This window comes from Emys orbicularis, chromosome 1 (genome assembly GCF_028017835.1).
Source record: "Emys orbicularis isolate rEmyOrb1 chromosome 1, rEmyOrb1.hap1, whole genome shotgun sequence".
Classification (NCBI taxonomy): Eukaryota; Metazoa; Chordata; order Testudines; family Emydidae; genus Emys; species Emys orbicularis.
Genome location: NC_088683.1, coordinates 85,318,880 through 85,341,944, shown reverse-complemented (window position 1 = coordinate 85,341,944; position 23,065 = coordinate 85,318,880). Strand labels below are relative to the sequence as shown.

Sequence of the window (23,065 nt, the reverse complement as noted above, 5' to 3'; positions counted from 1 at the left end):
AGGTTAAAAAATGTCATAAGGAGAGTAATGGATCGCTGAGTGCTGGCTGGTGTTATATGCAAAGACGACAAATGTCCTAATCTTGTTGGTATTCACTGACTATGATTCTAAGCAGAGAATGAATGGTATGGTTTACTTTCTCCATTCCTCATTTCTCACAGGATGGGCAACACTGGTCCTCACCTTGCTTATCTGGAGATGTCAGCAAATCTTGTCTAACAATCGTGATTCAAGTTCCTTCTGATCACTGCAGATGTAGTTGGGTGGGCTGAACTGCAACACTTTCATCAGTGCATCTGGAACTGACTCAATCTTTTTATCCTTCAGTGGTTGTGCCACCACGTACTTTGAGAAGGTGTTATGCACTACCAACAAATACCGATTTTCATCAGGTGTTTCTGGTAGAGGGCCTTTCAAGTCAATCTGTATGTGCTCCCAGGGTTTACTAGATTGGGACATTTCCCTTAAAGGAGTTCTTCCTCTTCTTGCTGGCACTTTCCTTTCTTGACAGGAAAGTATACTGTCCTTAACATCTGCAGCCATGCTTAGCCCAAAAAATCAGTTGGCTACGTGGCTCTGTGTCTTTTCATACACCAGGTAGCCTGCCAATGACACTTCAGTACAGTTCTCTGTAAGCTTGCTGGCAAGACAAGTCTGTTACCTTCGTACACCACCAAGTTGGTAACCAGAGCCCAGATCAATAGATAAGCATTCCTGAATGGCATTGAACTTCCCCAGGCAGGTTCTCCTTCTGTAGCTCTGTTGGCACACCAGACATAACTCAGGGTCCTTAGACTGTTCTTGCCAGATGTGCTCACAAGACCAGCCTGAGTCTATTCTCACTGCCTTCCCCCACTGAGTGCATCTGCAACCATATTTTGCTTTACAGGTTTATGGTGAACTGTGAATGTATATTCAGACAGTTTGTGTATCAATTTTCACAGGCATCCTTCTGGGCGGTGCTTCATAAGGAGCCACTGCAGTGCCCGCTGGTATGTGTACACTGTGAATTCCGTACCTGCTAAGCAGGGACAATGGGCCTTGAGGGCCTCCACAATAGCTAAACGCTCCATTTCTGTAGCTGAGCACTAAGTTTCTCTCTCATTTAATTTCCAACTTTCAAAAGCCACTGTGCAAACTGAATTAATCAATTTGTTCAAATGTAAATCTCACAGCAAGTTTTGAGGCATCCCAGGTTACCATGAGTGGACAGGGAATTTAAACACAGCATGATTTAGCAGTCCTTCCTTCAGTAACTCAAATACTGTTTGGTATCCCTCCAATAAAAGACAAAATTGCCCTAAGTTAGGTGGTATAATGATGCTGCCTGCTCTGAATATTTAAAAAATAAAATCTTCTGTAGAATTCTCAGAGGCCTGCAAGCTTCTGTACCTCCTCCAGGTTTGTATAATGTTCAGTTTCTGGGGCTCCAACCCATTTTCACTGTATGTCCTAGGAAGGTAATGTGACTCCTCGCAAACTGACATTTGTGCAAGTTTAAACCCTAATTCCTTAAAAAGCTTTAGAATCCTGTCCACGTCTACCAGATATTCCTCCCATGTTTTATGGAAACAAATGAAGTCATCTAAGAGCGTGAGGATGTCTTCAGTTCTCACAATTTGGGTCAGATCATTTACTCCCTACTGGTACTGCGTCCCTGGTATATTTACTACATCTCTGGTGCATTCATGAGACTGAAAGACATTCTGCAGAATTGAAACAGTCCCATAGGGTGTCACAAAGGCAGAGTTCTCTCAATCCTCAGGTGCCACTTTAATCTGATGGTTTCTAGACGCCAAATCAAAATCGCTAAAATATTTTGCTCCTGACATTGTGTCCAGTGTTTAATTTTATCTCATAAACATCTATGTCACAGCTTCTAAAAAGAAGGGACTTATGTTCACATCGTTATGGATATTGTATATGGGCCATTGTGAAGACAATTGCTTACAAGTCAGTCATGGGATGGCCCGCTGGTTAAACATGTAGGGTGAAATCCTGACCCTGTTGAAGTCAATGGGATTTTTTACATTGACTTCAAAGGAGCTAGGATTTCATCCCCAACCAGATGGCTTTCGTGCTGGCCAGCTCCGCATTGGAGATCATAATGAAACATGCAGCAATGGGAATGAAAAGACCTCTGAACAAGACAACACTGCTTTAATCTGATATTAATTTATCCAAAAGGATGGATTTACTGGATAAGTAAATCCTGCCAACACAGGATATGCTGTAAAGAATGGTACATGCTTATATTCACTCATCAGTGACTTCCTGCATGATAACCTTAGTAATGAAAATGATAGGAGTGCCATTAACTATCTACATGTACTTTGCCCTTTCTATATATGCCCGTAAAACCGACTCGTTGTCAAGCGGAGACCAAAGGAAGCGAAGTTGTACAATGTCCTCAATAAAAGTCTGTTCTCATGAAGTTTATTCGAGTAGCAGAATCTGAGTGTCACAAGATGTAACTCTTAGAATAATTAGTTAAATGTAGCAAGCTACCTCTGTTCTAAAAACAGATGCCACATCATGCTGATAAAGGGGAAACATGTTTTGTTGCAGTTCTTTAACTGGTAGCCAGATGTAGTTATTAGTGCTTGTCTCGTAGTTAATGCTAACTCAGCCTCATCTCTGCATTGCTTTCCAATTCCCAGATTTTGCTATGGAGAGAGAAACCCATAGTATTTACCAGTGAAGTTTTGAGATGCAAACGTGGGTGCAAAGTTTATAATACTTGCACCTGAAACATGAGAAGTATTCTCAAAGTGTAAATTTCTGAAGTTAGCAGAAAACTGAATTTTGAAACAAAAAAGTATGATATTAATGCAATGTGATGGCTGATAGATACATAAATCTGGAACTCTAAAGTCATGGCTCCCACTGCAAATGTTACACAGCCTGCCTATGCACATATAAGGGTTTACTCTCAACTGACATAGTCAACTGAAGTCACTGAAATCAATGGAGCTACTCTGATTTACACTGGCTGAGGAACTGGCTATAGTATTTTGTATTACCCAACCATATATAGTGACATATGTGCAGTGTGGTCAAGTAACCATTAAGCCAGGAACCATCACTTTGACTTTCTTGACACCTGTGCATTTACATTCTCAATGGCAACATTGGATTAGCATAGTATTTTGCATTGAAGGAAGCAAAGATAAATGCTCCAGAAGGAACCGTAGCAAGGCTGGCAGGGAAATACTCTCTGTTATGCAAGATTTGCTAGGATTACATGTTGTTAGATTAACATATTTTCTTTAGTGCTAGATTAAGAGGTAGGGGGGAAATAGGGATGTTATTATTTTTAAACGAAAAGACAGGTGAAGATACAGTTGACACAGTAGTTGTCTTTCTGCCGTGTGACAATTTTCTTAGCACACTCTTTGACTCAAATTAAAAAGCATCTTGGAAATTATTACAATAAAGATGACTTCTGAGGCACTGTCAGCACCAAAGATGAACTATCAGAGAGCTATTTTATTGACTGTAATCTTATTAGGATACTTGGTTAATGCACTTAAGAACATACCACAAAGGCAAGTGAAAGAAGACAGCTGTGAATTTAATCCTATGGTTTACCTCTCAAATATAAAACATAGCACCATGTATGATGCAGGGACCCCTTGGTGCCAGCTGGAAGAGGCCACATGGGATGCCCAGGATGTTACAGGAATCCCCTGGGTTGGATATATGCATAATAATTCACTAAAGAGTGACATGTGAGTTCTTTACCAAAAGCCAGTAGCCCACTTGTCGTCATAATCATTGTGAAATGTATGTATGGATCATATTTAAGGAGTTGTGTTCTATTCTGAAAATTATGTTCTTAAGGCAGGTAACCAGGAGGTGACATGTCTTAGACAGGTTCCTTTTAGGCAGGGGGTTACAGATGCTTATCTCTCTGTCTGTTCATTGTGCGCCTTCCAGTGTATACCTATTTGCATAGTGAGCCAGATGCTGGTTAACAGACAACAAAATCTGTAAGTAAGAAGTATAAAGGAAAAAACAACCAGCCAGGGAGCTTCCTGTTTATGAATAAGAACAATGGATTGTTCTTATATATCTAGGGGTGCAGACAGACACCCTGGATCTTTCACTGAAGGGCAAGTTGACAGAGTGACTTGTCTTATGAATGGAAGATTACAGCCAAGCCTGGCTGTAAAACACTGGGAGGACTTTGGGTGAGCATTGCTCTATAAAACATGAAAGTAACTAGTTAAGTAATTCTAGGTTCTAGAATGCATCTTATGATTTTATTTTATTTGCAATCATTTGTTTCCAATACTTCTACTGGCTATCACTTTAATAATCTCTATACTTTGTTATATAAACTTTTACTTGTTTTCCTATAAACATATCTGAGTAATGATCTGAGATAGAACTGGTATGCTGGGATGTACTGCTTCTTTGGAAACAACAAATCTGTGTATGCTGCTAGTGTCCAGTGGAACAGGGGGTGGTCACTCCAGGGGACAGTCAGAGGGCTGGAGTTTGCCTATCGCTAACCTGTAGAGCAGTGGCTCTCAAACTTTTGTACTGGTGACCCCTTTCATATACCAAGCCTCTGTCTGTGTGTGTGACCCCCCTTATAAATTAAAAACACTTTTAAATATATTTAACACCATTATAAATGCTGGAGGCAAAGCGGGGTTTGGAATGGAGGCCGACACCTTGCGACCCCCCATGTAATAACCTCGTGACCCCCTGAGGGGTCTCGACCCCCAGTTTGAGAACCCCTGCTGAAGAGAGAGAGAGAGAGAGAGAGAGAGAAGGGCCTGCGTAGGCCTAGAGGGGTGTGCTTGTGTTACCTATGGCATGTAGAGTTGGGGAGCTGACCCCCGGCAGGCACAGCCGAGGCTCCTTCATGCTAAGGACAGGTGGTAGTGAGGTGCCTCACAACCCTGGGTCCCCCGGGAAGCGTCACAGTATGTGATCACATAAGAACAAAGGCCTTGTTCATATAGAAGATGAACCATCTATTGTGTGAATAGTTCTAATAAAATCTCCAGTTCTCCATTATGGGCAGATGCAGAATAATACTACTGTTGTAGATGACCTAGCTGAGAGCATCACAATGAGACTCATCATTTTCCCTAGATAGCATTTTGGCATTCTTGATATTCCTCGATGCTGTTTTCAATATTTAATAATTTGTTAGTGATTATAGTTACCTTAAAAACCCTATCAACATATTCATTCTTAATCTTTCCTTTTTAGATCTCATGATATTTCTGTGTGGCACCACTATAGTATAGTTACAGCTAGAAACTACCGTGGATATTTCTACGTGGGACAAAAGTTCTGCAGTTTCCAAGGATTTGCTGTCAACTACTTTGGTAAGCAACAGCCAAGTGACACATGTATCCTCCTCAGTTCTAATACATGAAATTTTGTATGTGTTAGGTTAGAAAAAGACAACTATTCATGTTGGGTTGTGGTTAAAAAGTCCAAAAGAAGAATTAACCTAGCAATAGTTTTACAGGGCTAATTTTCTGTTAACTTTAAAAAAAAAAAAGAATTCACAACTCAAAAATATAATTTTCTAAACAGTGAGACAGGTAAATGAATGGAATGCCATAGGGCTAAGTAGGTTTGTTATAACACTGCTTAATCTTTGCTTTCCATCTTGAATTGTGACTCCTACTTTGAATCTATTAACCATTCGCAAAGGACAGATGCTGACAGCTTTTTTCATGCTGAGAAACAAATTACTTGGTGAGGAACTCCACGGACACCTGTAGTGATGTGGGCTGATGTATTCCCATCTTGGATATCTGGCACCCTCTCTTATTGTCTGTGAAAGAAGGTAACCAGTATTGTCAATACTGGTTAGTATTAATTTTTTAAATAAGTAAATAAAACTAAATACAAATCTAATGTATTCATGTTTCAAAATATCCCCTTTAAATATAGTGGGTAAACTTAGTGGGAGGGATAATAGCTCCTTAAAACAGTAGTAAGAATAGCAAAAAAATATTAATTTTACTACAAATCTATCCTTTCCACTAAAGGGAAGAAAAGACCAACCAACCAAAACCCCTAAACCAACAACAATAACCCACAAAGAACCAGAAAGTCAAATGAAAAGTGCCATATTTGATCAGGAGACCTGAATGTCTGATGTTTGTTAAAGAAGATTGTATTTTAGCCACTTGTTTAACTACAAATCAAGCAAAATCAAGATGATACTGTTGTTCTGACTAAGTGTTAATCTGGACCACGGGTCACCCAATGAAATTAATAGGCAGCGGGTTTAAAACAACAACAACAAAAATTAAGCACTTCACACAAAGCAGTCAACCTATGGGACTTGTTACCAGGGGATGTTTTCAAGGCCAAAACTATAATGGGGTTCAAAAAAGATTTAGATAAGTTCATGGAGGATAGGTCCATCAATGGCTATTAACCAAGATGATCAGGGATACAACCCCATACTTTGGGTGTCCCTAAGCCTCTGACTGTCAGAAACTCAGACTGGACACCGGGGATGGACCATTCAATAATTGCCATTTTGTTCATTCCCTCTAAAGCCTTTGGCATTGGCCATCATCAGAAGACAGGATACTGAGCTAAATAGACTATTGGTCTGATCCAGTATGGCCGTTCTTATGTTCTTAAAATGTCTTAATCTCATATTTTGATTAATAATTTCTTATGGGCTTTTTTTCTACACTTATGAGATTTTCTGTTTGGAAAAAATGGCTAAATTCTGGTGATTGATAGAGATTAGTATACACCAGGGATGAAATCCTGGCCTCATTGAAGTTAATGGGAGTTTTGCCATTGACTTCAGTGGGGTAAGGACTTTACCCCAGATACTTTCAATCTTTCAATAATGCCTTGCTATGAAACTTGCAGGCGGGTGTATGAATTAACCTTTAAACATTTTGATCTGATGGTTGCTCATATTATTTCTTGTAATTTGTCAAGTGTGGTCCCTGTCTTAGCCTATGAAAGACACAATGTGGTATGGTAATTTACTGGAGATCTTAAGCTGAGTCTAAAGAGAGGTTACCAGCTACTCGTTTTCATCTGTCGCATCTGGCCAGTGTCACCACTCTTTGGCTGGAGCTCTTGTATTCCTGAAGGAGTCCAAATCTCCTGCCCCATTAGAAGTTGGGAAGAAAGATCCTGGAGCAGCTGTAGATACCAGATTGTCTGTCTATTTCGTAGCCTGCTTCATTGTTCCTATACTAATCACTGGATTTTCTTAGGACAATGCCTTCAGTTCATTACATAAGGTAGAAAGCAACAGAGTCCTGTGGCACCTTTAAGACTAACAGATGTATTGGAGCATAAGCTTTCGTGGGTGAATACCCACTTCGTCAGACGCATGGGTATTCACCCACGAAAGCTTATGCTCCAATACATCTGTTAGTCTTAAAGGTGCCACAGGACTCTCTGTTGCTTTTTACAGATCCAGACTAACACGGCTACCCCTCTGATACTTGATACATAAGGTAGGTTTCAATTTATTTGCTGACTGTTTATAGTACCTGTTCAGTACCTTGCTCTTTCTGTACAGGCATTCTTAACATACAGTGTAAACATGCCTTTTTTTTGACTCATTGAAATGATTTGATTATTTTTAGGTTCTGGTGAAATATTTTCAAAATTTAGATTCCTTTTTTTGTGCTGGTTTTTTTTTTTTTTTTTTTTTTTTAAATTTTGATGAAAGGTTTTCAGGAAAAAAAGTGTGCGTATTATGTTTGATTAGATTTTATTTTTTTGGCAGAATATATTCTGCATTTTTGACCAGCTCTATTTATTTTGTTGTACAACTCTTTCCATATTTCACTTTATTTCTAGCTTATCTGAATCTCTTTGATCGGGAAAACAGGCTGCAAATCTCATGAGAACAGGCCATTTTATAATATTTCAGCTTGTGAAAAGTTAACACAGTCTAAGGGGATGCTTTTGGCATTTCCCACTCACAGAAGCCCCGGGTTCCTCAACACAAGTATTGCTATGGAAGTGGGTGACCCTGGACTTAAATCACCTAATCTGCATCCGATGTGTAGCTTCACTAATAGAAAAAGAATATTTGAAAGTGACCTTAGTGCTTTTTTAGTGATGTGCAAACTGGACCTGAAATGGTCTTGTTAAGACCACACCAAAAAATCAGATTTTTGTTTTACTTTAGAAATTGAGATCTTGTGTATCAAGGAATACTTTATGGCAGCTAAGAAGTGAAATTACGGCATAATAACATCCCAGAGACCAAAATCTGAGCAAACCCAGAGGGGAAGGGAATCTTAGGGCATGTCTACACTACGAAATTAGGTCAAATTTATTTAAGTCGACATTTAGCCTCTGATTTTACAAAGTCGATGCTGCATGTCTCCACTATGCACATTCTGTCGGCGGAGCGCATCCTCACTACCATGGCTAGCATCGACTCAGGGAGCAATGCACTGTGGACAGCTATCCCACAGTTCCTGCTGCCAACTGGAATTCTGGGTTAGGATCCCAATGCCTGATGGGACAAAAACATTTCCACAAGTTGTTTTGGGTACATATTGTCAGCCTCCCATGGTGCACTTGCCCCCTCCCTCCCTGAAAGCAACGGCAAACAATCATTTTCGCGCCTAAGCCTGGGTTACTCTTGCAGACGCCATAGCACAGCAAGCATGACCCCGTTCAGCTGTACACTGTTGTTGTGAGCATTGCAAACACCTCGTGCATTGTCCTGCGGTATATACAGAGCCTAGCCAGGAGCCGCCACGCAGAAGAATGTGATGCCATACAAATAGCTGTGCTGGAAGCCATGGAATGGAGCAATTTGCATATGCTGGCGGCGGCAGCCAGGCTTGTTGACATGGTGGAACGTCGCTTCTGGGCCCAGGAAACAAGCACAGACTGGTGGGACCGCATCGTGATGCAGGTATGGGATGAGGAGCAGTGGTTGCATAACTTTTGAATGCGTAAGGCCACTTTCATGGACTTTGTGAATTGCTTTCCCCAGCCCTGAAGTGCATAAATACCAAAATGGGATCTGCTCTGACAGTTGAGAAGTGAGTGGCAATAGCCCTGTGGAAGCTTGCAACTCCAGATTGCTACTGGTCAGTCGGGAATCAGTTTGGAGTGGGTAAATCTACCGTGGGCGCTGCTGTGATCCAAGAGACCAGGGCAATCAATTCACTGCTGCTAAGAAGGGTAGTGACTCTGGGAAACGTGCAGGACATAGTGGATGGCTTTGCTGCGCTCAGGTTCCCTAACTGTGGTGGGGTGATAGACGGAACACACATCCCTATCTTGGCAACAGACCACCTTGCTAAAGAGTACATAAACTGCAAGGGGTACTTCTCAATGGTGCTGCAAGCACTGGTGGATCACAAGGGACGTTTCACCAACATCAACGTGGGATGGTCGGGAAAGATACATGAGGCGCACATGTTTAGGAACTCTGGTCTGTTCAGAAATCTGCAAGAAGGAACTTTCTTCCCAGACCGGAAAATTACCATTGGTGATGTTGAAATGCCAATAGTTATCCTTGGAGACCCAGCCTACCCCTTGCTTCCGTGGCTCATGAAGCCTTACACAGGCATCCTGGACAGTAGTAAGGAGCAGTTCAACCATAGGCTGAGCAAGTGCAGAATGGTGGTGGAACATGTCTTTGGACATTTAAAGGGGCACTGACACAGTTTACTCACTAGGTTAGACCTCAGCAAAAGCAATAGTTGTTGCTGCTTGCTGTGTGCTCCATAATATCTGTGAAAGTAGGGGGAAAGTTTCTGGTGTAGTGGGGGGTTGAGGCAGATTTCCTCGCAGCCCATTTTGCGTATCCAAACAACAGGGCAATAAGAAGAGCACTGCATCTCCGAGAGGCTTTGAAAACAAGTTTCATGAATGATCCAACACTGATGTGACAGCTGTGTGGTGGTCCTTACTAACCTGCCCCATTTTTTGCATGTACTGCCCTGTAAACTAAACCCCCACCAACCACAGCGTGCACAGTGAATAAAGAGCCCCTTGTCCTCAATTCATGCATTTTTATTATGCTGACAAACACTGAACAGAGACAGCAATGAATAGCAAAGATAACCCAGATCTAAGGGCCTGATAACATAGCAGGGAAGGGGCAAGGACATGTAGCTTATGTAACCCTTCTGCCAGGTGCAGCCAACAGCAACAAGGGCCAGGTTCAGTATCTAGGAGTTTCAACAATACAACACAAAACCAGCTCGAGCCCCCACCCAGTGTCCTGGGACAATTACACACCACCCCCTGGGCGCCTCTAAGAGGCAATACTTCCCCTCTCGCAAGCACAGAGTCTGAGTGTAGCAAAATCTTTTAATAAATGGAGGGAATTAACTCCGCATTTAATTTGGGAAAATACCGCAACTAGAGTTCATAAACACAAACCATGAGCAAAAGACCCACCCCCAAGTAAGTTGGGCAGTGTCCTTTTCCCCTCAGGGTCTCAAGTCCAGCAACCCAAAAGTCCCTTTAATGTGCCCGTCCCTTCTCTGTACCCCACTCACAGTTGCTCTCCTTGGTCAGTGCAGCCCCAGAGTTCAGAGGTTCATCCGCAGAGTTCACCTCCCGCAGTGTGTGGAAGGCAGAGGGGAGGTAAGGAGGCACTTTACACGCTGCACTGCTCAGGCACTCACTCGTTGCCCCAGTTTCACTGTCTAGCAATCAGAGGTGTGGGAATGAGAGCCTTCTGCTCCATGAACCATCCCCTGGAGTTGAGTTCAAGGGATAATGGAGCTTCCCCCTCTCCCCCCACCCCACCCACATTCTAGGATGGCTGGGAGAGGAGGATATGGAACTTGGTGAGGAGAGCAGCTGGTTCAGCATAGGGTGCAGTGGGACTCTAAGGTCTAGCTGCCTTTCCTGCACCTCAAACAGATGCCTCAACAGGTCTGTTTGCTCCCCCATAATCCGCAACATCTCCTCTTGCGTGTTGCGCTCTTGTTCCCTGCATGCTTTCCTGCCCTCTTGCAGTGCGCATGCTCTCCGACTGTGTAAGCCTCCATGCATTCAGCTGGGCCCTGTCAGTCTTGGAGGAACGCATCAAATCACAGAACATGTCTTCCCTTCTCCGCTTTTTTCGCCTTCTAATCTGGGACAGCCTTTGTGCTGGTGTGGAGGAAGTACCCACAGACAAGGTTGCAGCTGCAAGGAAAAACATATATTGTTGGAAACAGAAGGTTAACTATTGCAATGAATGAAACACTTCATAGCAGTAAATACATTTCCTGAGGTACACGGCCACATTTGTCTTTTAAAAGAAGCACCTACCAGTAAGGTACAACACATGGCAGAGCGCTGGGCAGCAGATTTCGGTTTGCAGGCAGGCATGGTGAGCACACAAGAGAGGGTAGGCAGTGTCAGGGCACACCAGGGGACTTTTTTGGTGGGGAAACTCTTGGTACATAAATAGGCTTTTCCGGGGAGCACCCTTTGCGTAGCTGGACTGGCCGTCACTGTATCCCAATTGTTTACCTCAGATTAAACATTAACCACAGTTGCATTTAACCCCCCTAGCGTGACTACAAGTGTGCACTCACCAGAGGTGTCTTCCCCACCATCACAGTCCCTCAACAGTTGGTCCTGGGAGGGGATAGGCTCCAGAGTTAGGAAAAGGTCCTGGCTGTCGGGGAGAATGGATCCTTCGCTTGCCTGCTGCGCATTCTCCTCCTCCTCATCAACAATGTCCTCCTTGTTGTTGCCTATGGTCGCCTGGGGCCCCTGTGAGGTATTCACGGGGAGTTTTGGGGTACTGTTGGGGTCCCCGCCTAGAATCGCATGCAGCCGCTCATAGAAGCGGCATGTCTGTGGCTCAGAACCAGAGCGACTGTTCACCTCCCTTGTCTTCCGGTACGCTTGCCTGAGCTCCTTTATTTTCACACAGCACTGCTGTGTGTCCCTGGTGTAGCCTTTGCCCCCATGCTCCTGTGCGATTTTGGAATAGATGTCAGTGTTTCTTCTGCTGGTTTGGAGCTCTGCCTGCACAGACTCTTCTCCCCACACAGCAATCAGATCCAGTCAGTGGCGTAGCCAGGTTCTAACATCAGGGGGAGCGAACACATAAAAAAAGGCGCCCCCCACATATCGAATTACTAATTACATACTTTTAAATTCGTTATACATATTTATTTGTACTTAAAATAAAAACACAAGAATGATCCAGCAACGGAAGGGTTTGCACAGCAACTTTAGATTATACTTAGATATACTTTAGATTCTAGAAAGTAAATGACAGAATACAGTAGTTTATAATTGGCCAGTATTTTTTTAAACCTGTGACATTTTTTCCAGTTACTAATTTAATTTTAAAAATCAATGAAATGCACTTTATTTATAACACTGCTCTACAGCCAAAATGCTTCTGAAATAAACGTAGTCAAACTTTACTAATTCTGGGTCACTGAGAATGAAAATGATGCTTAAAATTGTTGATTGGCTCTAGTTTTCAAGATATGCTATTGGGTCTGTATATACGACCCTTGACTTGGGAATGGCGGAGGATAAGTGAGTTATAAAGGGAAGGGATCTCAATTTAAACCAGAAATGACTAAAATACATCTTTGACTGGATCTATGAATAAATCTATGACTGGGTTTGGACAGTACTTGCCTTTTAGGCAAAACAATCAATGATGCAATCTGAAGCTGGTATTGCGTCATACATGATATGAATTGCATCATGTTATTCCTAGAAGTCATGGATGATGCAATCATAACGAAGCTTACATCACTCTGCTGAACAAATTGCTCTATATCAGCTCTAGAAATCATACAGTGTCGTGCTCTCTTATTTGTCAGTGTTTGATTTTGCAAAGGGACACATTTCTGTTTAGCCAAAGTGAGCAGAGATGCCTCGTACTTGTGTGAACAGTGCAGATAACTTCTGCTATGTTTGTGGTGAAGTGACTTTTGCATCACAAAAGCGCAGTATAATCACTATGGTTAAGAAAGCCTATCACCTTTATTTTGGCTGCAAAATTGGAGATCAGGACAAGAGGTGGGTCCCACACAGATGCTGCAACACTTGTGCAACAAATCTTCGCCAGTGGTTGAACAGGAAAAGGAAATCTATGCCTTTTGCAGTGCCAATGATTTGGAGAGAGCCAACAGATCATACCAGCAATTGTTACTTCTGCATGGTGCCTCCAGTTGGGAAAGGTGTGTCAAAGAAGAAAAAGTGGACTGTGCATTATCCAAACATTCCATCAGCTATACGCCCAGTACCCCACAGAGCAGGACTGCCGGTTCCTGATGCACCAGAATCATTCTCACTTGAGTCAGACGAGGAAGAGGATGAAACTTCTGGTCCTGAACCATCAATGTCACAGGACCCACATTTTCTCCCATCCTCCTCCTCTGAACCACACCTCATAACACAAGGTGAACTGAATGACCTTGTCAGGGATTTGGAACTACCCAAGAGTAAGGCAGAGCTGTTGGGCTCCAGACTACAGCAGTGGAATCTCCTGGCAGGTGATGTTAGGGTTTCCATGTTCCGTGACCGTCAAAAGGATCTTGTCCCTTTCTTCTTCATGGAAGGTGATCTTGTAGCCTGCAACAACATCGATGGTGTGATGGCAGCCCTCAACATCGTTCACGATCCGGATGAGTGGAGACTGTTCATTGATTCATCGAAGACGAGTCTTAAAGCTGTTTTACTGCATAATGGCAATGTTTTGCCATCAATTCCAGTTGGTCATGCAGTCCATATGAAGGAAACCTATGACAACATGAAACAACTTTTGAGGTGCATAAACTATGACCAACATCAGTGGCAGCTTTGTGGCAATTTGAAGGTTGTTGCTCTCTTGCTTGGTCTGCAGACTGGATACACAAAGTACTGCTGTTTTCTCTGCGAATGGGATAGTCGTGCAAGAGATTCCCACTACATCAAGAAAGATTGGCCACTCCGACAGTCATTGGAGCCTGGGAGGAAAAGTGTTCAGCATCCACCACTTGTTGAGTCAAGGAAGATTTTGTTACCACCCTTACACATCAAGCTGGGTCTGATGAAGAACTTTGTCAAGGCCATTGACAAAACACAAGCAGCTTTCAAGTACCTCCATGGAAAATTTCCAAGGTTAAGTGAAGCTAAGATAAAGGAAGGTGTCTTTGTTGGTCTCAGATTCGTGAACTTCTTCGAGATGATGCATTTGACCATGCACTGCGTGGCAAGGAAAAGATGGCACGGAAAGCCTTCCAGTTAGTGGCAATAAATTTTTCTCGGAAACAACAAGGCAGACAACTACAGGTTGTTGGTGGAAAACCTCCTCAAGGCATACAAATGCCTTGGTTGCAACATGTCACTAAAGATACATTTTTTGCACTCTCATCTAGATTTTTTTTCCACCGAACTGCGGAGCAGTGAGCGACGAGCACGGTGAGCGATTTCACCAGGACATTGCAACAATGGAGAAACGCTATCAGGGCAAATGGAGCCCATCAATGCTTGCAGACTATTGCTGGACAGTGACAAGAGATGCTCCATTTAATGAATACAAGAGACAAGCCAAGAAGCGCCGAGTAGACACTGAATAGGACTAAACTATGTACATAATAGTTTTTTGCCTTTTGTTTCATAATAAATTTTATTTATATAACCCTTTTGCTGATTTTTAAAGTGTTACATAAACAGGACAGATGAAATATTATCATGTAAAGCAACCATAAACACATGAAAAGACCTAGGTTTACAATTTATGATTAAAACTCTACTATCTACACAATATACATAGACATAAAATGTAAAAACTTAAATATCTTAGAAACAGTAGCCAATCAGTTGTTTTAATTGTCCTATTTGAATTCAGCACATCAAAATACATAATAAATAGCACATTTTATCTCGGAAGCAGACGACTTCTCAAAAATTGTAGACCAGTGAATAGATCGTAATACTAAAGTCAACAAAAAGGCATGACAAATACAAGTTTTATGAGAATTGGTGAGCAAAGATCTCATAGCTCTTCAGGGTTGGACAAAGCAGTATTTTCCCTTAAAGTAGCTTTATTCATGGGGGGTTTTTTAAACAAAAGACATCTCTACAACACAGGTTGGAAGTCTAACATTTTTGAAACACTGAGTACTGAAAGTTAGGGTTTTTAACCAATTTAAGCTGTGTGTGTACACACACACACACACACCAAAAACCAAACCTCTTCCTGCTTTCCTATCACCAGTTCTGTTACTACAGGAATGAAATCTAGACATCCCGTAAAATAGCTAGTTCCACATTGCTCTTCAAACCTCAGATCAGAGAAATGCAGCTTTGCATTTGAGATACTATATGACTGTAGTACAGTTTGCACTGCCTGCATCTACACTGACATGAGGAGAGGAGAAGAGGACAAGACTGTCCCTAGCATCAAGCACAGACAATCGCCTTAGGAGGGTTGTAGTAGACTTTAAGAATAACGTGTTCTTTAGTTACACTCACTCTGCTTTGTCATATCTAAGTCGGACATTTCCCCAGCTTCTTTGTGGGGATGACAGCATGTTGTCAAGATTGGGCTGAGTCCTAAATAGAACCTCTGTTCGTTCATAAGGTTCCCTTGGCCTAATTGGAACTGGTGCACAAGGGGAGAAAAAGCTACAAAATTGTTTTTAAGCTCTGAGCAATTATAACACCCCTTATAGTGCCAGTATCACTAAGAGGATTTGTGCTGGATTATATCAAATATTAACATGATCTAATGCTGCACGAACACCACAGTCCACAGCAGGCCTGATTCTTCAAAGTCATCCAAATTTGGGAGAAGAGGGGGGAAAAGAATCAAGGATGGGGGAACTTTAGCTGTAATGTCATTTCTTGATTTATTTTTTTTAAAAGCAAAGAATAAGTCTTAAATGAATGTTACAATTTACATGTGAAATTAACAAAAGCGAGGAAACTCAAATCTACCCAGCTGCCACTTCAACCTCAGCTCACCCTGTTGTACAGAGATATTGTAACGGTCTCAGAACAACATGTGATCACATATGGCATAATACTAAGGCTCAACAGGTGACTGAAGGATGGAACAAAGAGCCCTAATGCTGAATCTTTGCATCTCTAGGTTTAGATTTTTTTTAATGCTATTTTAAGAAGGCTAAGTTTTCCTTTCTTTCAGGTTTATTTTAATTGTAATATGATGGAGTGGGTAGACCCCAACTGGTGTAGGGAAAAAATTAGCCTGTCCCTAAACAAGGGATTTATATGGGTCTGCCCTCAGTGTAGGGATTTCAGAGGCGCAGGGCTACGCAGCTAGTGATCATCTCACCCTCAGAAAGATGGAAGTGACAGTTTATATGAATGGCAGGAAGGATGATCTTGTGATTAAGGTTATGGACTGGTAGTCTGGAGATCTTGCTTCAGTTCTGTGTCTGCTACAGAACTCGGGGGGGAGGGATAGCTCAGTGGTTTGAGCATTGGCCTGCTAAACCCAGGGTTGTGAGTTCAATCCTTGAGGGGGCCACTTGGGGATCTGGGGCAAAATCAGTACTTGGTCCTGCTAGTGAAGGCAGGGGGCTGGACTCGATGACCTTTCAAGGTCCCTTCCAGTTCTAGGAGATGGGATATCTCCATTCATTTCTATTTCTCTGTACCTCAGTTCCTCAACTGGTAAAACGGGAATAGCATTTTCCTGCCTTATTGGCCAGGGGGGTTTGTGAAAATACCAGGGGTTCTGAGCACCTTGTAATTAATGTAATGGGAGCTATATGGAGTACTTCAGCTAGATAGAAGGGAGAGGACTTGGAAATTGTGCAGCTACAGGGAGAAAAAACTGAATTTAGAGCCTCTGAGGACCTGTCTATTGTCTTCAACAGTCTCATGAATTTAAGCTACCCTCAGCTCTACAGCATATAACTCAAAGGGACCTATAATGTTATAGACTCAAATATCCATACAGCAAGAAAACAAAATCTGTACTGATTTAGTGACCTTCACCTTACCCCGCTCCCCGAGAGCTGCAGCACTCATGCAGTTAGAGTGAATCTGGGGACAATTCACTATCACTCTCACACACACGCGGATACGTGAAGGGTCAGCATCACGGAGGTGTATTACATCACTAGGGCTCCCTGAAGCTTCCCTGCCAATGTCATGAGCACAGCAAAGTGCTAAGCAGCGTCCACAGGCATTTTCCCCTCACAGTCCCTTTTTGCCTCCATTCACCAGGGCCCTGCTCTGAGGCCACCATTCGCTACGGGCACCACCGCTGCCCCCAGTGGGCGAGGAAAGGCCAAGGCAATGGGAAAGAAACGGAGTCTCCCACCTGGGCTGCCGGAGCAATCCGTGAGTCAGCGAGCGCCAGCAGAGAGGCCTGGCACTGGGCACTGGCCCCTGGCCACGGCAGGGACCGGACGCGCTGCCAGGAGGGACGCACCAACCCGGGGTCGCTGAGCACAGCGCCCCTCACCCTGCCCCGGCCTCACCACTAACCGGCCCCAGTCTGACCTCAGCCCCCCTCGCCGCGTTGGGGGGGCTGCGCTGCCGCCCCTTCCCCGCCCAGCAGAGGCCACCCCGGCTTAGGGAGCCTCCTCCTCCTCATCCCCGGAGAGCCAGGCAGCTGCCTGCAGCCCCGGAGCGAGCTAGCAGAGCTGGGGTTGGGGGAGGGCAGTGCGGAGCCCAGAGCCAGCCAGCGGCAGCATGCAAAACCTGGCTCCGGATTTCGAGTCCAGAGCCCAGTGCTGGCTGCGTGGAAAGGCGCAGCTTTTGCAAAATGTGCTCAGGGGGGGAGCGGCCGCTTCCCCTGCACCCCACTAGCTACGCTACTGGATCCAGTGTCTCCTTTATGCTCCACGCTGGAGTGCGTTTGTGGCCCTGGGCAGGCATGGTCAGCTGTGCTGGTGAGCTCTCCACGCTGATCAAACAGGAAATGAAATTCAAAAGTTTCTGGGGCTTTTTCTGTGTACCTGGCTGAAGTGCAGTGGAGTTGAAAGTGCTGTCCAGAGTGGTCACATTGGAGCACTCTGGGACACCTCCCAGAGGCCAAACCTGTCGAATTACACAGTGTTGTGTCTACACTACCCTTAATTCGACCCTGGAAGGTCGACACTACTCTCGCCGAGGTGGAGTACAGGCGTCAATTTTACAAGCCCTTTAGGTCGGCGGAAAGGTAGCGTAGCCATGCACATTATAAATTTGACCTAATGCGGCATATGTCGATCTAATGCCGTAGTGGAGACTCTTTAAAACACTTTGATTTTGTTTGGAGTTAAATAGGCACTAAAAACAATCACTTTGGAAAAACATTGCCATTTGTTAAAGAGTCAACCCCCCTCTACCTTCAATTAAGGTGTAAGACCTCATAATACACACACTGTAATGCTCCTCTTCAGCAAAATTAGGGAACATCAGAGTTGACATTGGTGAGATTTTTAGGTTAAAAACAAGCAGAAAAAAACTTAAAATAAAAAGGTCCTCCTTATACATAATAAAGAAGCAAAAAAGGGCACAAACCCAATTTAAAAAAGAAAAGAAAAACGTTGTCAAAATAGTAATAGGAAGCTTCAGTACTGGAATAAAAAATTTAAATATGTGGTTTTTTTTGTTTGTTTACTTTTTTTGACAAACAAGTAGGAACATCAACATTGTAACAAAGTATTTACACTAAGAGAAATTCAGACATGCAAGTGTGAGGTCAATACTATAGTTAAGCACTTATTTTAAGCTGAACATAAACACAACTTCAAAACTGAATGAAGCAGAAAAGAGATGGAGTTGTAACTAAAATAAAAATATTCTACCAACTTCGAAAGGTTGGCTGAGACTCACAAGCTTTGTTTATGGCACTTCCGATGAATAACTCTTATAGTCAGCGGACGATGCCATCTGCAGTACGCCAGCAGCATTTCTGTTGCCAAAAAAGAAAAGCAAATGTATTGAAGCTGCCAAGATCACATAACACTCACACTACACATAAAATAATGCATTTTCAAAATTCATTGCTTATTTGTGAAAGTATTTCCTACAATTTCCAACTACAATAACACACTGCTTAAAATATAGGAAAGCTGTTTAAAACGGCAAAAATGGCATTGTGCCTGAAACTTAAGGGAATAAGAATTCTTGGGTGAAATCCTGGTCCCACTGAAGTGAATGGAAAAAAACTCCTATTGATTTCAAGGGAGCCAGCATTCTACTCTTGGTATTTCAAGTTTGTTTATGCAGGGCTAGATGTAGAGCACTTCTAAGATCAGAACCAGGGTATTCAAGAGAGGAAGGAAGGTCTTGTGCTTAAGGATTTGCATTGCGATCTGCATTCAGTTCTTGGTGCTGCTGTGCATTTCCTGTGTAATGCTGCCCTTGTTCCTTAATCTGTCTGTGCTTCAGTTCCTCATTTGTAAAGTGGGGATAAGAACGCTTTGTTTCTTCCATGCTTTATTTTTCTTGTCTATTCAGAGAAGGGACAGGCTGCAGTAACATTGAAGAGTCTAATGCAGCGGGGCCCTGATATTAGATGGGGCACTAGTTGCTACTGTAATACACGAATAATACTGCTGTTAGTAGTCAGGCATATTAGAAATAATAAATAAATGAGGTCACCAGCCTCAGCAGGAAAGATATGAGTAGCACTCCTTCTGAGAATTATTTTGTCCTCCCCAGTAATGACAAATTAATCATATTTCGTTAGTGAGGGGGACAGCCTAACAAACTAATTCACAGGGATTCCTGCCCCTTTGATATTGCTCCCTACTTAATACCCTGCAATGAAACTAGAAGAACTTTTAAGGTTATTTATAGTACATATGTAGGTCAAGATTTTGAAATGTAACTAGTGTTTTTAGATGTCTCAATTTTGGGGGTGCCCAACTTGAGACACCTTATAAGGGCCTAATTTTCAGAGGATGGGAGCTCAATACATCCTGAAAATTAGGTCAATTTAAGGAATCTTGCATTGGGTATCCAGAAGTTGAGAGAGTTCCAAGCTGTGGTGATGGTACTCGCTATGGTGATGGCTTTTCTGATCTGCTGCTTGCCATACTCTAGCTTTGCTGTTGTCATTGATCCAGCACATAACATTTCACCTCTAGCTGCAAAGTTCCAATGCATTTTGGTAAGACCAGTCTTGTTTGCAGCCCAATCATATGCCTTTTCTTCAACAAGCAGGTAACACACTAAACATCAGTCACGTAAACGTTACGAACACGGAGACTTGAACTGAAGGGTGGCCTTGTTGTTTGGTGCTAATGATCTAATTATTTGGTAACTCATCTTTTTATAAAGAGGTTAAGTGGTTTATTACAATGGGGCAGTAATACCACTACAGTTATTAAATAATCTCTGTATCATACACACTCCTGCTCTCTCACACACACGTCACTCTCCCCAAGGAGCCCTATTCCTTTGCTGAAAGATATAGGAATCAATGGGAGTACTTGAATCCGATGTGTTAATCAGTCCTCACTTAGGCTACGTCTACCTTAGGAGCTAGGGGTGTGATTCCCTCACTCATGTACACATACTTTTGCTAGCTCTCATTGAGTAAGCATGAGTATACATAGCAGTGTAGCCAGGGTAGCATGGAGGCATGGCTGAGCTGTGCTGAGTTCATATCTACCGATTTCAGGCCTATTTGTGCTAGTGCCTTCGCTGCCACAACTGCAGCTACACTGTTGTTCATACTCATGCTAGCTCAACGAGAGCTAGTGTGAGTGTGTGTACGTGAGCAGGGCAAATCACACACCCCAGGTCATAATGTAGACATAGACCAAGAGTGAAAAACATGCTGTGCAGAGGGCTAGCACAAGGCCATGCACAAATAAGTCCCACTTAAGGCTCCAGTTCTGTAACTGATAGGGTACATCTACATTACTCGCCGGATCGGCAGGTAGTGATCGATCTATTGGGGATCGACTTATCGCGTCTAGTGTAGACACGATAAATCGATCCCTGATCGCTCTGCCGTCGACTCTGGAACTCCACCGCGGCGAGAGGTGGAAGCGGAGTCGACGGGGGAGCGGCAGCCGTCGATCCCGCACCGTGAGGACACGAAGTAAGTGATTCTAAGTCTATCTAAGATACGCAACTTCAGCTACAAGAATAGCATAGCTGAAGTCGACGTATCTTAGATCGATTTCCCCCCGCCCCCCCAGTGTAGACCAGGCCATAGAGTGTAGGTGTAGGGTGACCAGACAGCAAGTGTGAAAAATCGGGACGGGGTGGGGGGTAATAGCAGCCTATATAAGAAAAAGACCCAAAAATTGGGACGGTCCCTATAAAATTGGGGCAGCTGGTCACCCTATGTAGGTGAGTGCTTGTGCCTTTGTAGAGCCCTATTGTTGACTCAGTGGTCCACTTGTATCGTAAGTTACTACTCAATGTGAGTAAAGGTGGCAGGATTTGGCCCAAAACGTTTTAAAGTTTTAGCTCTATATGCAATTTTGCATCCCACCTATTTCTGTCTTCTGGTTGATAGAAGTAGTTACTTTAGCAGTTTATTTTAAATATTACCATTGCTTAGTTTGGCTCAATCAAATCAGACAATTCTTTTTTATCACCGTTTGTCACACTCCAACTTAAAAACAATCCAGAATGAATGATCTAGTAGAGACTTAAATCAAGAGCTATTATAGATATTCATCCTTGTTCTGCCTGAAGCTCTGAATTATTTTAAAATGCTCTCTTAGGATACCAATAAAATAATTTATCACCATTCCCATTACCCTTAAAAAGAATAACAATAAATACCATAGCTTCAAAAATGTCCATGTAGAGGCTATTCATATATCAGCTACTTGAGAAGAAAGATATACTGCATAAGAAGGGTGATGACAGCTGTCGGAGAATGCATACAGCAGCCCTCCAGGGAGAGACAGAGAAAAAATCCTGCCCCTCAGATGGGGGAGGCAGAGAGAAACATAAATACTTCCTGTCAAAGATGGTAATCTAAATCACTCTTGGTAAAAAAAAAACCCCCAAAACCCACTTTATAATAAGTACAGTTGTGGAAATGCATCTAAGTGCCATTGACCCAAGAAATTTTTGAAAAATTAAGGTGAAATCCAGGCTTCAAAGTCAGTGGGAATTTTGCCAATGATTTCAGTGGGGCCAGAATTTCATCCTAAAAATTAAAACCTTCCCTTCCCCCCCCCATCTCATTCTTTGCCCATGTAGCGAAGCGAGACTCACTGGCACAGTGCCTCCTGCTGGTTGTCCTGGGAATTAGCTCGATTCCAGCTCGGAGTGCCCTCTGCTGGCCGGTGGCCCACCTGCCGCTTTAGCTCTGGATTCTGCCCCAGCAGTACCCTGCCACGCTCTCGGTCTCCCCTCCCAGGGGAACCCCCAACCCTCTCACCCACCTTGCCTCAGTGGCTACTGCCAGTCATTATCTAGCCCCTGCTCACTGGGGCAAACGGCAGTCTGTCATGGCCACTTATCATTGGCAAGGGGGTTTGGACCAGCTGCCTCTGCCTAACCCCAGACTGCACCTCTGCAGCCCCAGTATCTTCTTTAGGCCTTGCACAAGGCCTGCAACCTGGGGAGTTGCCAGGCTGGAGCTCCCCAGCTCCTCCTACCTTTCCCCAGCACTGCTCTACCGCTGCTACCCTGCTTCCAGGCAGCTAGGTCCTTCTCTGTCCCCACTACTAGAGAGACTGCCCCAGCTCCTGGCTCACAGCCCTTTTATAGGGTCAGCTGTATCCTAATTGGGCGTGGCCCCAGCTGTGGCTGCCTTCCCAATCAGCCTACCCTATTGGCTCCCCAGGGCAGCCCTTTCCCAGGGCTGTTTTAATCCCTTCAGAGCCGGAGTGGGGTGACCGTCCCGCTACAGCCCGTTAAGATTCTCTAGCTTCTTTATTCTGATAATTTTGCTTTGTAAGCGGCTAGAGAGTGAACGTTACAACACAAATCGGGTACATTAACCAAAGAGCAAAATGATCACAATGGGTCCTAATCTGGGTCATGTGGTTACCACATGTAGATGGACATTTTGTGAGGGCAAAGCAGGTAGTTAGAAACTCAGCTTCCTGTTTGGTGTGCACTTTTGGAGAGTGTTTGCGTATGAAAATTTAGTGTCCAGACTGAAGATATTTGAAAACCTGGCCTGAAGTATGTCTATCTATCTATTGTAATATGGCTATCATTTTGAATAATA

The 23,065-nt window shown here is 43.4% G+C and overlaps 1 pseudogene; it reads left to right on the top strand.

Moving 5' to 3' along the window:
* Positions 1-5,038: 5,038 nt before the first annotated feature.
* Positions 5,039-22,832, top strand: LOC135878129 (pinopsin-like; annotated as a pseudogene).
* Positions 22,833-23,065: the final 233 nt, after the last annotated feature.